This window comes from Petaurus breviceps, unplaced genomic scaffold (genome assembly GCF_028583685.1).
Source record: "Petaurus breviceps papuanus isolate PSGF00001 unplaced genomic scaffold, PetGlider_PUasm1.0 243, whole genome shotgun sequence".
Classification (NCBI taxonomy): domain Eukaryota; kingdom Metazoa; phylum Chordata; class Mammalia; order Diprotodontia; family Petauridae; genus Petaurus; species Petaurus breviceps.
The window spans coordinates 699,642-712,873 of NW_027185931.1; the positions used below are offsets into that span (position 1 = coordinate 699,642).

Sequence of the window (13,232 nt, forward strand, 5' to 3'; positions counted from 1 at the left end):
GAAACACCTGGCCATGTAACCTTGAGCAAGTTACTTAACCCCAATTGCTTTAAAAAAAAAAATACAATTTTGGAGTTAAAAAAAAAATTAGTACTCAATTTCTTCCCAGACCAGTCCTCTCAAGCATCCTCCAGAAGTTGAAAAAGGGATCACATCCCAGCCTTCCATATATGTATCATTTCTCTGAATAGAGAGAGTGCAATCACAAGGGATAGATAAAGAGGAAATGGTCCTGAGATGGGCTTTTCCTTCAGGGCTGGGAAAGGCAGTGAGCAAAATAAGAGGTACTCTGTTTTAAGTATAGGTCATTAACCTAAATCCATTTCCCTAAGAAGGACCTTTTGTTTTCTACCTAACATATCTTCAAACAGAGAAGTCTGGAAAGAGTTTTTAGACAAGAGAAAATAGTAGTTTTTCATATTGTCAGCATTACTATTAAAAAGTTGAAAAATGTTCCCACAGTTTCCCCTTTATTTTTATAATTTATTCAGCATTTGTTGTTGTTCAGTCATTGAATCATGTCTGACTCTTAATGACCCTTCTGCCCTCCATTATCTCCAGAAGTCTGTCCAAGCTCTATTCATTGTTTCCATGACACCATCTCTCCACGTCATCCTCTGCCATCCCCTTTCTCTTTTACCCTCAGTCTTTTCCAACAAGTCTCATTTTCTCATTATGTGACCAAAGTATTTAAGCTTCAGCCTCACTATTTGATCTTCCAGGGATAGCCTGAATTCATTTCTTTAAATATTGACAGGTTTGATCTTGCTGTCCAAGGGACTCACAAAAAGGTTTCTCCAGAACCATCACTCAAAAGCATTGCTTCTAAGTCTCTCAGCTTTCCTTATATTCCAGCTCTCACAATCATACATTGCTACTGGAAAGACCATAGTTTGACTACATGGCCTAGTTGAGGTTGCATGGTTTTTTGTGGAGGGTGTCTCAAATAAATCCTGACTCAGACCACCTCTAATCCAAGTATAAGCATTTATTGAGATTAACCCTTCTCATGAAACAGGCTGAGTTCCAAGAGGAGCCATCAGCTTAGTAAGACAAAACAGGCAAATTTATAGCGTAATGATGCTGATTGCATAATAGAAATTATGGATATTAAAAAGGCAGGACGGATTTGTTAACAGATTAAGTAATGGGGGAAAGGTCACTTCTATGGTTCAGTGGTGAAACACCCTGATCGTGCTGCTTTCTGATTGGCTGGCTGGTCAAGATGGATAGTTAGGTATTTATTGTAGGTCTTGGGTTCAGTGGATGATGTGATTGTGGTTGAGAACAAGGACACACCTGTTCAAATATGTGAATTAGATCTGGGGGCAGTGGCTGTATTGAGTCTGGGGGCTTATGGTGTGGTGAAAGCCAAATTGTGTGGTTAAGTCCGGACAGGCCTGCTGTTCAGTGGGGCCCATAAAGAAGTTAGAATATTGGGGCTGGGAGCAACTTTATTAGGATTCCATCAGACTTTGTCGGCAAGGTAATGCCTCCATTTTTTAGTATGCTGTTCCAGTCTGCCATGGCTTTCTTTCCAATGAGCAAATGTCTTTTAATTTCATGACTAGTCACCATCTGCAGAGATCTTTGATCCCACGAATATAAAATCTGACACTGCTTCCATTTCTTCTCCCTTTATTTGACAGAAAGTGATGGGACCAGTTGCCAAGATCTTAGGTGTTTGGGTTTTTTTATGTTAAGCTTTAAGTCAGCTGTTATACTGTCCTCTCTCACCCTCATCAAGAGGCTTCTTAATTCCTCTTCACTTTCTGAGGTCAGGGTTGTGGTTTCTATATATCTGAGATGGTTGATATTTCTCCCAGCAACCTTAATTCCAATTTTGGATTCATCCAGCCTGGCATTTAGCATCATGTACTCTTCATACAAGTTAAATGAATAAGGTGACAATATATAGCCTTGTTGCACTCCTTTTCCAACTTTAAACCAGTCAGTTTGGTTCTTGGCCTGCATAAAGGTTCCTCAGGAGACAGGTAAGATGACCTGGTACTTAAGGCATAATGTATATTTATTCATTCTAAGACCTAAATTTTATACTAATCAGTAGCAAGATACATTTCTCTAGTTGATCCAAAATGAACACTTGGTTTTTACATATGCTTCCAATCATGTATTCTGTGCATTTTATAAACAGAATTCTGAGAAGGGATCCATAGGTCCATAGCTCTCCAGAGGAATCCATGACACAAAAGTATTAGGAATTCCTGTCTTTTGTCTATTGCCAGCACGTTCTCAGGGTTTGCCATTGATTTGTGTTCAGATAGGCACTGGCAAGTGGCCATCCCTTGAGTCCTAGCTTGGAGAATTGTTTAGAATGAATATAATGAGAATTCTTACCTAGGTGAGGAATGTAGCAAGAGACTGAGTTGATTAAGATGAATCTTTAATGTGTCATCCAGGAAGTTATGAAGAGAAGGCCTCAATCTGGAACCCAGTGACCTTTTCCCAGTCTCCGTCTTCCTTGATCTCTCTGCAGCCTTTGGCATTGGTGATCACTGTCTCCCACCTGATACCCCTTCTTCCTAGGTTTCAGGACACCCCCCTCTCCTGGTTCTCCTTCTGTCTGACTGATACCTCTCTGCAGCCTTTGCTGGATCCTCCTAGAGATCATGCCCTTTAACCATGGGTGTCCCTCCGGGTTCTGTCCTGCACTGTCTTCTCTTACCCTCTGTATTGCTTTACTTGGTGTTATCATCAGCTTCGGATCTACTTAGCTTGCTTCAAACTCTCTAGTGACCTCTAGTCACACATCTGCAGCTGCCTTTCAGATATCTTAAACTGGATCTCCAGTAGACATCTTAAACTCACTCTGTGTCTTTCTCTTGATCCTCCCCTCCTCCGACCTTCCCTGTTACTGTAGAGAACAACACCATCTTCCTGGTCCCTTAGATTTGTAGGGATCATCCTGGACTCCTCACTATCTCTCAACCCCCATATCCAATCATTGTCGAGCCCTGCTGATTTCACCTTCACAACATCTCTCTAGTATGCCCTTTTCTCTTCTCTGTTAGCACCTTCACTTTGGTATAGGCCCTCTTTATCTTACACCTGGATTATTGCAACAGTCCAGGGTCTGCCCTAGATTGGGTCTGCCTACCTCAAATCTCTCCAAAGCTACCAGTGATTTTCCTAAAGCACATGTCTGAACATGTCACCTATCTACTACAAATGAAGTATGAAAGGAAGAATTGTTACAAAAGAATCAAGTTGGAGGGGAGCAGGTAGTGCTGGTACCTTATTCTCATTGGAAATGGGTTAAAGAGAGAACAACATATATGTCTAGAAGGGTATAAAAGTCTTCTAAATTTAGAAAGAAATAAGAGGGCAAGGGAATAAGGTGAAGGGAGAGGATAAGGAAGGATTCTTAGAGGGGTAAGTAGGTTAAGGAATGGGAGGGCAAGGTAAGAAGCCCAGAAGGAACCCAGGGAAGAGCTCAAAAAGGAGTTTAAAAATCATATAAGAGATGTAAAAGCAAAATTGGGAAAAGAAATGAGCGATGCAAGAGAATTATGGGAAAAGAGCCAACAACTTCTAAATTGGAAAATTGAAAAAGAAAGTACAAAAGGTAACTGAGGAAAACAATACCTTAAAAGGTATAATTGGGTGAGTGGAAGCTAATAACTCTATGAGACATCAAGAATCAAACAAATTGGAAAGAATGAAAAAATGGAAGAAAATGTAAACTCCCTCACAGGAAAAACAACTGAACTGGAAAATAGATCCATGGGGAACAGTGTCAGAATCACTGGACTCCCTGAAACTCATAATCAAAAGGAGGACCTGGATAGCATCTTTCAAGAAATTGGCAGGGAAAACTGCCCTGATGGCATGGAACAAAAATAGGCATTGAAAGGACACACTGATCACCTCAGGAAAGAGATCTCAAAATAAAAACTCCAAGGAACATTATAGCCAAATTTCAGAACTATCAGGTCAAAGAAAAAAATACTACAAGTGGCCAGAAAGAAACAATTCAAATATCAGGGAGTCACAGTCAGGATCACACAGGACTAGGCACCTGCAACACTGAAGGATTGGAGATCATAGAACATGATATTCCAGAAAGCAAAGGAGCTAGGACTACAATAAAAAATCACTTACCCAGCAAAATTAAGCATAATACATCAAGGGAAAAATGATCATTCAATGAAAGAGAAGGATTTCAAGTTTTTATAAGGAGAAGACCAGAACTACACCAAAAATTTGACCTCCAATATCAAGAGTCAAGAGAAGCATAAACAGGTGAAAAGGGAAAAGAAAACATAAGGGATTCAGTAGAGCTAAACTAAATTTACATCCCTACACTGGAAGATGATATTTGTAATTCTTAAAAATTTTATTACTAATAGTATAGCTAGAAGGAATATACATAGAAGGTACAAGAAAAGGATAATTTGAGGGAATAAAATTATGGAATGAAAAAGAGGCATACAAAGGGTGTGGAAGGAAGGGAGAGGTATAATGGGGTATATTATTTCACATGAAGAGCTGGTTGCACTATGATTAGTTATCAGAAAAGCAAAATTTAAGTGACTGTACTAACTTGTATTAAGATCTTTTTTTACAAAAAGATTTTAGCAAAAAATCTAATAATCTCTAAAAGTAACATGAATCAGAGAAGCCCTTCCATTTGGAGCTTCTCTGAGAACAGACCCATTCCAGAATGTCCATGAAAAGAAGTTTTCAGAAACCTGATGACTTCATGTGACATCTGAACCCTAAGGTATGATCTGTTGAGGAAATGGACACTGGAAATGGGTTAATGAGAAAGAAACTAACTGTTTCCTCTCATTCCTTCCCCATGCACCTCTGTTTCTGTATGCACCTCAGTTTACCTTTATTGCATTTATTCACCACAGTAGTCAGTCAATAAATATTTTATCATATACCTACAATGTATCAGGCACTGTGCTAAGCCCTAGAGATACAAAAAACAGGCCCTGCTCTCAAGGAGCTCACAGTCAAATGAAGCCGACAACAAGCAAACCATTCTGTGTAAGAAAGCTATAGCAGGAAAATTGGAGATAATCCACAGAAGGAAGGTAGTAGCATGAAGGAAGATAGGATAGAGAGAGGCTTCTTGTAGGAGGCAGGATTTGAGCTGGCATTTGGAAGAAACCAGGGAAGTCAGGAGGTGGACACAAGGAGGGAGAAAATTCTGGGGGGGAGGGTAGACAGTCTGTAAAACTACCTGTAATCAAGAGATGAAGTCTTGTTTGAAGAAAAGCAAGAAGGCCAGAGTCCATGGGAGATGGAAAGTGTGGGAAGACTAGAAAGCTAGGGGATGAGGATATGAGGGCTTTGAATGACAAAGAGATGATTTTGTGTTTCATCCTGGAGATCATAAGGAGCTCCTAGTATTTACTGAGAGGGGGATGGCACATCCAACTTCCACTTTAGGAAGATCATTTTGGCAGCTGAGTGGAGACTGACCTGAAGTGGGAAGAGATTTGGGAGGGAGACCAAACCAGCAGCCTATTACAACAGTAAAAACAGGCTATTGTATTTACAACACTCTCTGTCCTGGTCCCAACCTCTGCTTTCAGCTTCTTTAGACATTTCTCTTCCTCTTTCACTCTGCAATCCAACCCTGTTGGCCCCATGGCACCCATCAGCAGCCTCTGTACCTTTGCACTAGCAGTCCCATGTTCTTGGAATACCTCCCAGCCTTCCTTGCACTTCCTCTTCATTTAACACAGAATGCGAGCAAACTTGTACATCTTCTTCATGAAGCCTTTCTGAACCCTCCCAAGTTAACTCATATTTAACTATGTGCATATATTTGTAAACATATTGATGTTGTCTATATTTCATATATAATTGTCTCCTTTGTTAAAATGTCAGCTCTCAGCCAGGCACACAATAGGTCCTCAGGTCTCAGTTCCTCCTGACTCCAGAGCCAGTGTTCTATTCAGCTGCCCCCACACAATAGGTCCTTAATAAATATTTGTTGACTAATTGATTCTCCTGGATAATCATTCCCATATTCTTGTTCCGTTCTATAACTTTTCATCCCCACCAACCACCTCTGTCAATCAAAACAGGTTTTTCGTGATTCTTTTTAAAAGCCACTATATATGGAGGGTGTAGGTGAAAATAGCCTTAAAAGGGAAGAAAGAATAAAGAGATTCAGTCAATATAACCAGCTGTAATAAATAGACTTAGTTTCCCTATTTTCACTGCTGACTGAAAATACACCTAGTAAGCAGAGGATAGGGGAAAACCAGAAATGAAGTGACCAATGAATAAAGGGACAGAAGGGCAGACAGAGATATGCAGATACAGGGACCCATAAGGGGAGGTCTGGCCTCCCATCCACCATTTCCCCACACCCCTTTCCTCTCTCATTTACCTCCACTCACCTACCCAAGTTCATTTGTTATAGATGTGATTTCCAGGTTATTTCACCATGACATTGTCGGGGCAGAAATGTCCCTGGAGAAGGATCTAGATTTGGAAAGTCAAAGGTCCGCTTCCTGAGTCAAGATTCTTGTCTTGTTTCTCACTTGGTTTTGAATTTCTACACATTAAATCTCTACTGTACAATCCTATATTTTCCCAGTGGCAGCAAAGTCAGAGCAAAACTTTAAATGGGATTGTCCACAGAGCTGTCATTGCTGCAGGAGGCCTGAGCACAACAGCACATGCTAGTGACATGCCTTTCCAAACCCTGGGAGGTAGATGCTATTGTTATCTCCATTATATAGAGAGGAAAACTGAGGCCCACAAAAGGTAATGTGGTTCTTCGAAGTTTGCAAAATGCTTCCCGTACACTGTTTCATTAGATCAACCAAAGGGCACTGCCAGGTGGTGAAAGCAGAGGGGGAGAGCTGCCAGGGATCAGAGAAAATATTAGAGACTAGGGTCCCTTCTTTGGGGATCTTTTGGAGTCATCACAATGAGATAAGATCTTTGAGAGAGTCATGCGGGGGCTTCCTTGTGATCCCTACAGCCCAGGTTAGAACTTTCAAACAGCCCTGCTTCTCTGACACTGCTCACTTCTACTGAGTACAGGGGAAGAAAACTCCCAATCACCATATCTCCATCTTTGGAGAAGCTGGGATCGGTTTTAGGGAGATGGGGGGAGGGGAGGGTTCCCAGTCTTGTGCACAGAAGGTGATAACTGTGGGAGCATTACCAGGACAGGAATGATCTGGCATATTTTTCTCTGAATGTCGGACATCACCCTGAACATCACTTGAAACCACAAGTCTGGGGGGAGTCAAGTAGTGGCTAGCACTGAAACAAGGTCTCCTACTTGGGTTTGATCTGATGGGGAGCTGTCCAGCAGCTGAAATATCACCTTAGTGCAAAGCCCTATTCTGCCTGCCTAAGCAAACACCTTTGCACATGAGGCAGGACTGTGTTGGGGCAGTAATGGAAGGAGGGGAGTATTTAAGAATCCTTGGCTTGGGATGGCTAGGTGGTACAGTGAATAGAGCACTGGCCCTGGAATCAGGAGGACCTGAGTTCAAATGTGGCCTCAGATGCTTAACACTTACTAGCCATGTGACCTCAGGCAAGTCACTTAACCTCAACTGTCCTGCTTCCCCTCAAAAAAAAAAATCCTTGGCTCTTAGCTGGCCACTTTCCCCCTTCTGTGATTTTGTTTTGGAGAGCAGACAGGAGTCTGGCTTTTCCCCACATCAACATCCATCTTCAGTCATGGAGAAGCTCTGGGGACCATCCCTGCCTGAGGCATCTTCAATTTCATCCCTGAGTCTGAGGGGAAAACCGAAGCAGAAGCAGAAAAATATGTTTTGGAATCTCCTTTGTGTTCCTAGCAGAGCTCATGGGACCAAAGAAACTTTTGGTCTCTTAAGAGGCCAATTTTCCCTGTTTGAATGTTTCCTCCACCTGAGCACATGTGCATCCCTGTGTCAACAAGTAGCTGTAGGGACTCTGGGGCTGACACAGGCTGCTACTTCAGGTAAAATTCTCTCGGGGGTTCAGGCAGGAGTCAGTGTGAAGTGGCAAGCTCATAAACACTCAGTGATTATAGTTAGGCCAACAAGAACTTGTGACCTTGTTGTACACACCTGTGACAACATTTTTGCAGCATTCGAAGGCTTGCAAAGCACTGGCTTACTATTTTAGTCTATCTTACACATCAACCCTGTGAGGAAGGTGCTGTCATTGTCCCCATTTTATGGACAGGGAAACAGTCATAGAGCTACCAAATTTCCTTATTCTGAGAATAATGCTATTTATTATCCATGATGCCACCTGTCTGCCTCTTGTGCTGACCTTGGGCTATGCAGTTCAAGTCCGACATAAGTGGGGGTTCAGAGTGATCCTTTCAAGTTCTGCCCTTGGCCATGAATTACTTACATGTCCCCTTGTCTTCCCACCCCAAACGTCTCATTACAATAACTGAGTATGCCCTCGGAGGGCATCAAGTCCACTCCATGTACAGGGGCAGGCACCCCCCTTCATGAGGGCTCTTCCATAGACCCGCATCACGACAGAAGTCACTGTCCTCCAGAAGTAACAAAGCCTCGAGAATCTGAGAGCTTTAGAGACCTCGGGAGGTCTACACGTCAAAGGCAATCCCCGCGCAATCCCCGCGCCATCGCGGCTTCAGTAAAGGCTCAGGGAGGGGGGGACGCGGCCACCTCCTGGGGCAATGGTGGATCTCGGCTCCACTTATCAGAGCTTCTCTCCGGGCCTTGGTCCCTCCTTCCTCTTCAGCCCTTGTGCGACCCGGGGTCAGACGCGTGGAGACACCGCGCGCCTCTTTCCCGCCAGGCCCTTTAATCAGTGGGTCCCGTCACGCGTGGCCCCCTTCGTGACGCTCCTGCAGGCTCTCCGTGGCCCGGCCCGCTCTCCCTTCCCAGCAAGCACCAAATGCGAGGGTGGTCTCTGCCCTGGGCACGTTCTCGTTCGCAATGAGCAGGCCTCGGGGTCCCAAACCCAGCGTGATCAACCGGCTGGAGCCCAGGGGAAAGCCGCGGATGCCGAAGGGAGAGGGCGGGGAGAGCTCCGGCCCAGATGAGCGCCGGCCGCTGGAGGGCGGGGCCGCGGCCGCGGCGGCGCCTCTGATTGGCAGGCTCCCCGGAGGGCGGGGTGTAAAGTGCGCAGGCGCGTCCGGAGGGAGTGCCCCCTTCCTGCCCCTCCCCTCTCCTTCCCCCGCCCACAGCCCGCGGGCTCCCTAGCTCCAGGTCCCGCCGAGTGGGCTGCGCGGGGCCTGGGTCCCGGGAGGGGGGGGGCGGGCCCGCCCCTCCCCCTCTTTTTCATCCCCCTCAATTTCTCTTCCTTCCCCTCCCCCCACGCCCGGCTCCTCTTTATTCCTCCCCCCACACGGACGCCCTTGTCCACTGACCCTCTCCGTGCATTTCTAGGGTTCAGAATCCCCTGGGAAAGCAGCCCCCAGCCGAGGGCCCCCTCCCCGTCACGTGGCCCGGCATGGGGGGGGGGGGGGGGGCCGCCCGGAGGGGTGAGGGGCCGCCGGGACTGCGGCGCCTCGTTGTCAGGTCTGCAGTAGGCGCTTCATAAGTGCACGCGCAGTTGACCCAAGTCCCGGACACAGACCAGGGCCCCTGGTGTCACTGGGGCGTTTCAGAGGCAGGGCTGGGGGCCGACAGGGGGAAGCCCCCCTCATGGCTCCCTTTTCCCTTCCAGCTTAGCCTGGGGGGACCCCCGGGGCCTGGGCACAGGCCAGAGTGGGGAGCAGGAGGGGGCCCAGCAGGCCCTCCCAGGTAACCAGCCTGGTGGTGTTCCCTGATATGGTGTCTGGGGTCACATAGTGTAGACGGGTCCTTCCTCCAAGCGCTCTGTCATCAAGGCACCTGGGGCCAAACAGCCGTTTAGTCCGGGGGTCCCAGTGCCTGGCATCCAGTAGGCGCTTCATAAATGCTGCTTTGCCTGACTTGACTCAGCAGCGGGGGCCCTGAAAGGTGACATCTCCTGGGAGACTGGTGCCAGCGCCCCCCCCCCCCCAGCTTCCCCATCCTCAGCCCTCACCCTCCTTCCCTCTTGGTCCCCTCCTGCTGCCTGCCTGGCCCCTGCTCCCTTCTCTGTCTCCATGGCAGGCCTGGCCCTGGCCTGGCCCTCCTCCTCTCCTCTCTCCAGCTCTCACTGGGGCGTCTCCTCCTGGGCCGTGGGCTCCACTCCTGAATCTACAACAAATAAGACGTCTTAAGCAGGGTGTCCCAAAGGCATCTCCGTCTCACCATCTCCCAGGATAACTCAGGATGTCCCTCTTTCTGAGCCTGGCTGTTCTGTGGAGGCTCCCACCATCCCCCCCCTGTCACCCGGGCAGCGTCGCTGTGCCCTTTGGATGCCCCCTCCCTCTCAGCCCACATAGGACGTCCGCTGCCAGTGGGGGGGCTTTCTTTCTCTACACAGTCTCATCCCTGCACATGTCGGCTCTGTCCGGGACCCAGCCCTCCCCCTAGGGCAGGCCCTGGTCATGTCACACTGGACCTGTATGTGCTCTTTGGTCTCTCCCCACTCAACTGCCAAAGTCGTTGTCCTCTCTTTAAATTCAGACTACCTCATTTATGCACCCTAGCATTCTCTTGCTTTCTCAATTGGATTTTTCTGAGTTGCACCCTCTAGGCATCTTCAGTACCAACATTTTCTACTATGTTTTCCAATTTTTCCACTTGAAATTTACATTAAATTTCAAGGCATATCCATTTTCTTACCTCCTATCATGAAAAGTTGTGTCCAGGGCACTGAAATCTAGTTGGAGAACAAGTACATTTTGGGAGAAGACTTCCAGAGGGGAACCTGAGCCGTGGAGTAGTAGGCATCATGGTCTGGTGGAAGGAGCTTTGGATGGGATCTGGAGACAGATGGGAGCCATCCCTGTGAGCCTATCTGCCAACTTTGGCAATCCAGGAAGCCATTTTTAGCGTCATTTTTTATCCCTCATTTTGCTTATCTGTAAGGTAGGGATAAGGATTACTGGCTTTCCCAGAGTTGTCATGGGGAGAGTATTGTCTAGAACAGGACTTCTTAAACTTCTTTCACTTGTGACCCCTCATGCCCTTCTTAAATTGTTTAAAAAGTTCAAGAGGAGTTAGTCTAGACCTTGTTTCTCAATAAGTGCATGTTCTCTCCCCAACTGGATTGAACTCCTTGAGGGCAGGTACTGTTTTTGTCCTTCTTTGTGTTTCTGGGGCTTAGCACAGACCCTGACACAGGATAGACCCTCCAAAAATGTTTGTTGACTTGACAATGACTATTCTTTTGTTATGTGGTTCAAAGTCTAGTACAGCTTGAGGCAGGTAGTAAATATTCCTAAAAATTTGATTTTGAACCCTTTGAAAACTGAAAATAGTAAGAATCAGCCCTTCTTATTCCTGTCCACTTCTCTTCCCTTTCCAGGTCCATTTGAGGCATGGTCTCCAGCTAAGTGTGAAGTTATTTGTTGTTTCAGGAATCAGTGACATTCAAGGATATGGCTGTGGACTTCACCTGGGAAGAGTGGGGGCACCTGGGCCCTGCCCAGAAGGAGCTTTACTGGGAAGTGATGCTGGAGAACTACACGAACCTGGTCAGTCTTGGTAAGGAGGCTCCTCTGGGGACTTAGAATCTTTTGCTGGGGCTGCATCTAGTGTTCAGCAGTGATGCTGTGGCCTCTAAGAAAACCAAACCAAAAAACACCCAAGCCTTTCCTGATCACAAGGAAGATAAGAGGCAAGTCCCTGGTCCCAGCTGAAGGGTTCTTGCTTTTTATATTGTATGACCCCATTCTTGCTCTCTGCTCCTTCAAGCCAGTGAGACTTTCTGAATTCCCCAGGATGACTTAAAGTTAAGCCTTAAAGTCCAAGAAAGCTCCCAGATAACTCAGTATTGAATAGAACAAATGAACTCATTATCTTTCTGAACCAATTCCATTCTTTGTCTCACTCCTGTATCTTCCCAGGAAAGCAAACCAGGGATGTTTTCTCTCCACTCCTCCACAGCTCCCAGATCATACTTTGGATATTTTCTCTCCACTCCTCCACTCCTCCATGGCCTCCAGACTCCCCAGACCTTCCTAGCTTGCTCCTAGGGGCCTGTGAGGCTTGGCTTTCCAAGTGACCCTCCATCTGCATCACTTTGACATTTCCCACAACTAGGCTTTGCAGATTCCAGCCTGGATGTGACCTCTCAGCTGGCATCAGGGGCAGATCATGGGATCCCAACGGGGAGTGTCCTAAGAGCCTGCTGGCCAGGTGAGTGAGTGAGTGCCAGGTAGCTGAGTATATGACGCCTCCCCACTAGGGTGGCAATTTACCTGTGAACCCTTTAAAAATGGACACATTTGTAATCCTCTGGTCCCGATCTCTTCTCTCATCCATAGATCTCACTGCTGATTTCTCCCCACTCTTCCAGTCTGGAGGATGTTGCCTTTTGTACCAAAGTCCATCATGGACAAATACAAATGATCAGATTCTGTTGTGGGTTTTTGTGTGTGTGTGCGCAGCTGTGTTATTCCACAGTGGGTGTTTTAATGTTATTTTTAAATTAAAGTGGAATTCTTTAGTCTAAGAACTATATATAACTTCTTCTTAGACCCTGTGATCACACTCCCATCCCTCTTCCAAGTGTGACATTAAATAAATGTCACATTTCCATTTACTGGAAAGAAAACAAAGACAAAAATAAAACCCTTCAAGCTACAATGTTCCTGCTGATGCAGTAGAGCCAGCAATCGTCCATATTTCCATTGATTGTCTATTGACTATATCAGTTTTGGCTATTAATTTAATCAATATTTATTGGCCGGATGAATATCTGGTCACTAAATCTAGATGGCTCTGGAGGAGAAAGTGAGGCTGGTGACCTTGCACAGCCCTCCCTCACTCAAATCCAAGTCAATTGCAAGTCATGTCATCATCTCCCTGATGCCATGGTCTTCTTAGAAAATGAAGGGCAAACACAATAACTATTGGTCTATATGAAAGGATAATCATGGTGAATGCAAGGAAATTTGAGAAGCCATAAAAATTGATTTCAATTCAAATGAGAACCTGTAGCAGCAAGCACCCCAAGCGTCCTCAGGGTTTGCTGCCAATACAGGTTCTTAGATCTGCTTTGTTAAAGGAAAGCAACTCAAAATGGGTTAACAAGCTTACTTTAATCAGTCAGACATATATCGTTTACCTTGTTCAGGGGAAAAGGTCAGCACCCCAAACTTCAAAGTACACAGACAGAATTATCAAGACAGAAATAGATCTAGAAGACAGATTTCAAACTGTCCAACCATTACATCCATA

At 45.9% G+C, this 13,232-nt stretch overlaps 1 pseudogene; it reads left to right on the forward strand.

The window, feature by feature from the left end:
• LOC138167639 (zinc finger protein 184-like) overlaps positions 1–13,232 on the forward strand; it is an 89,582-nt pseudogene that overhangs the window by 74,133 nt on the left and 2,217 nt on the right.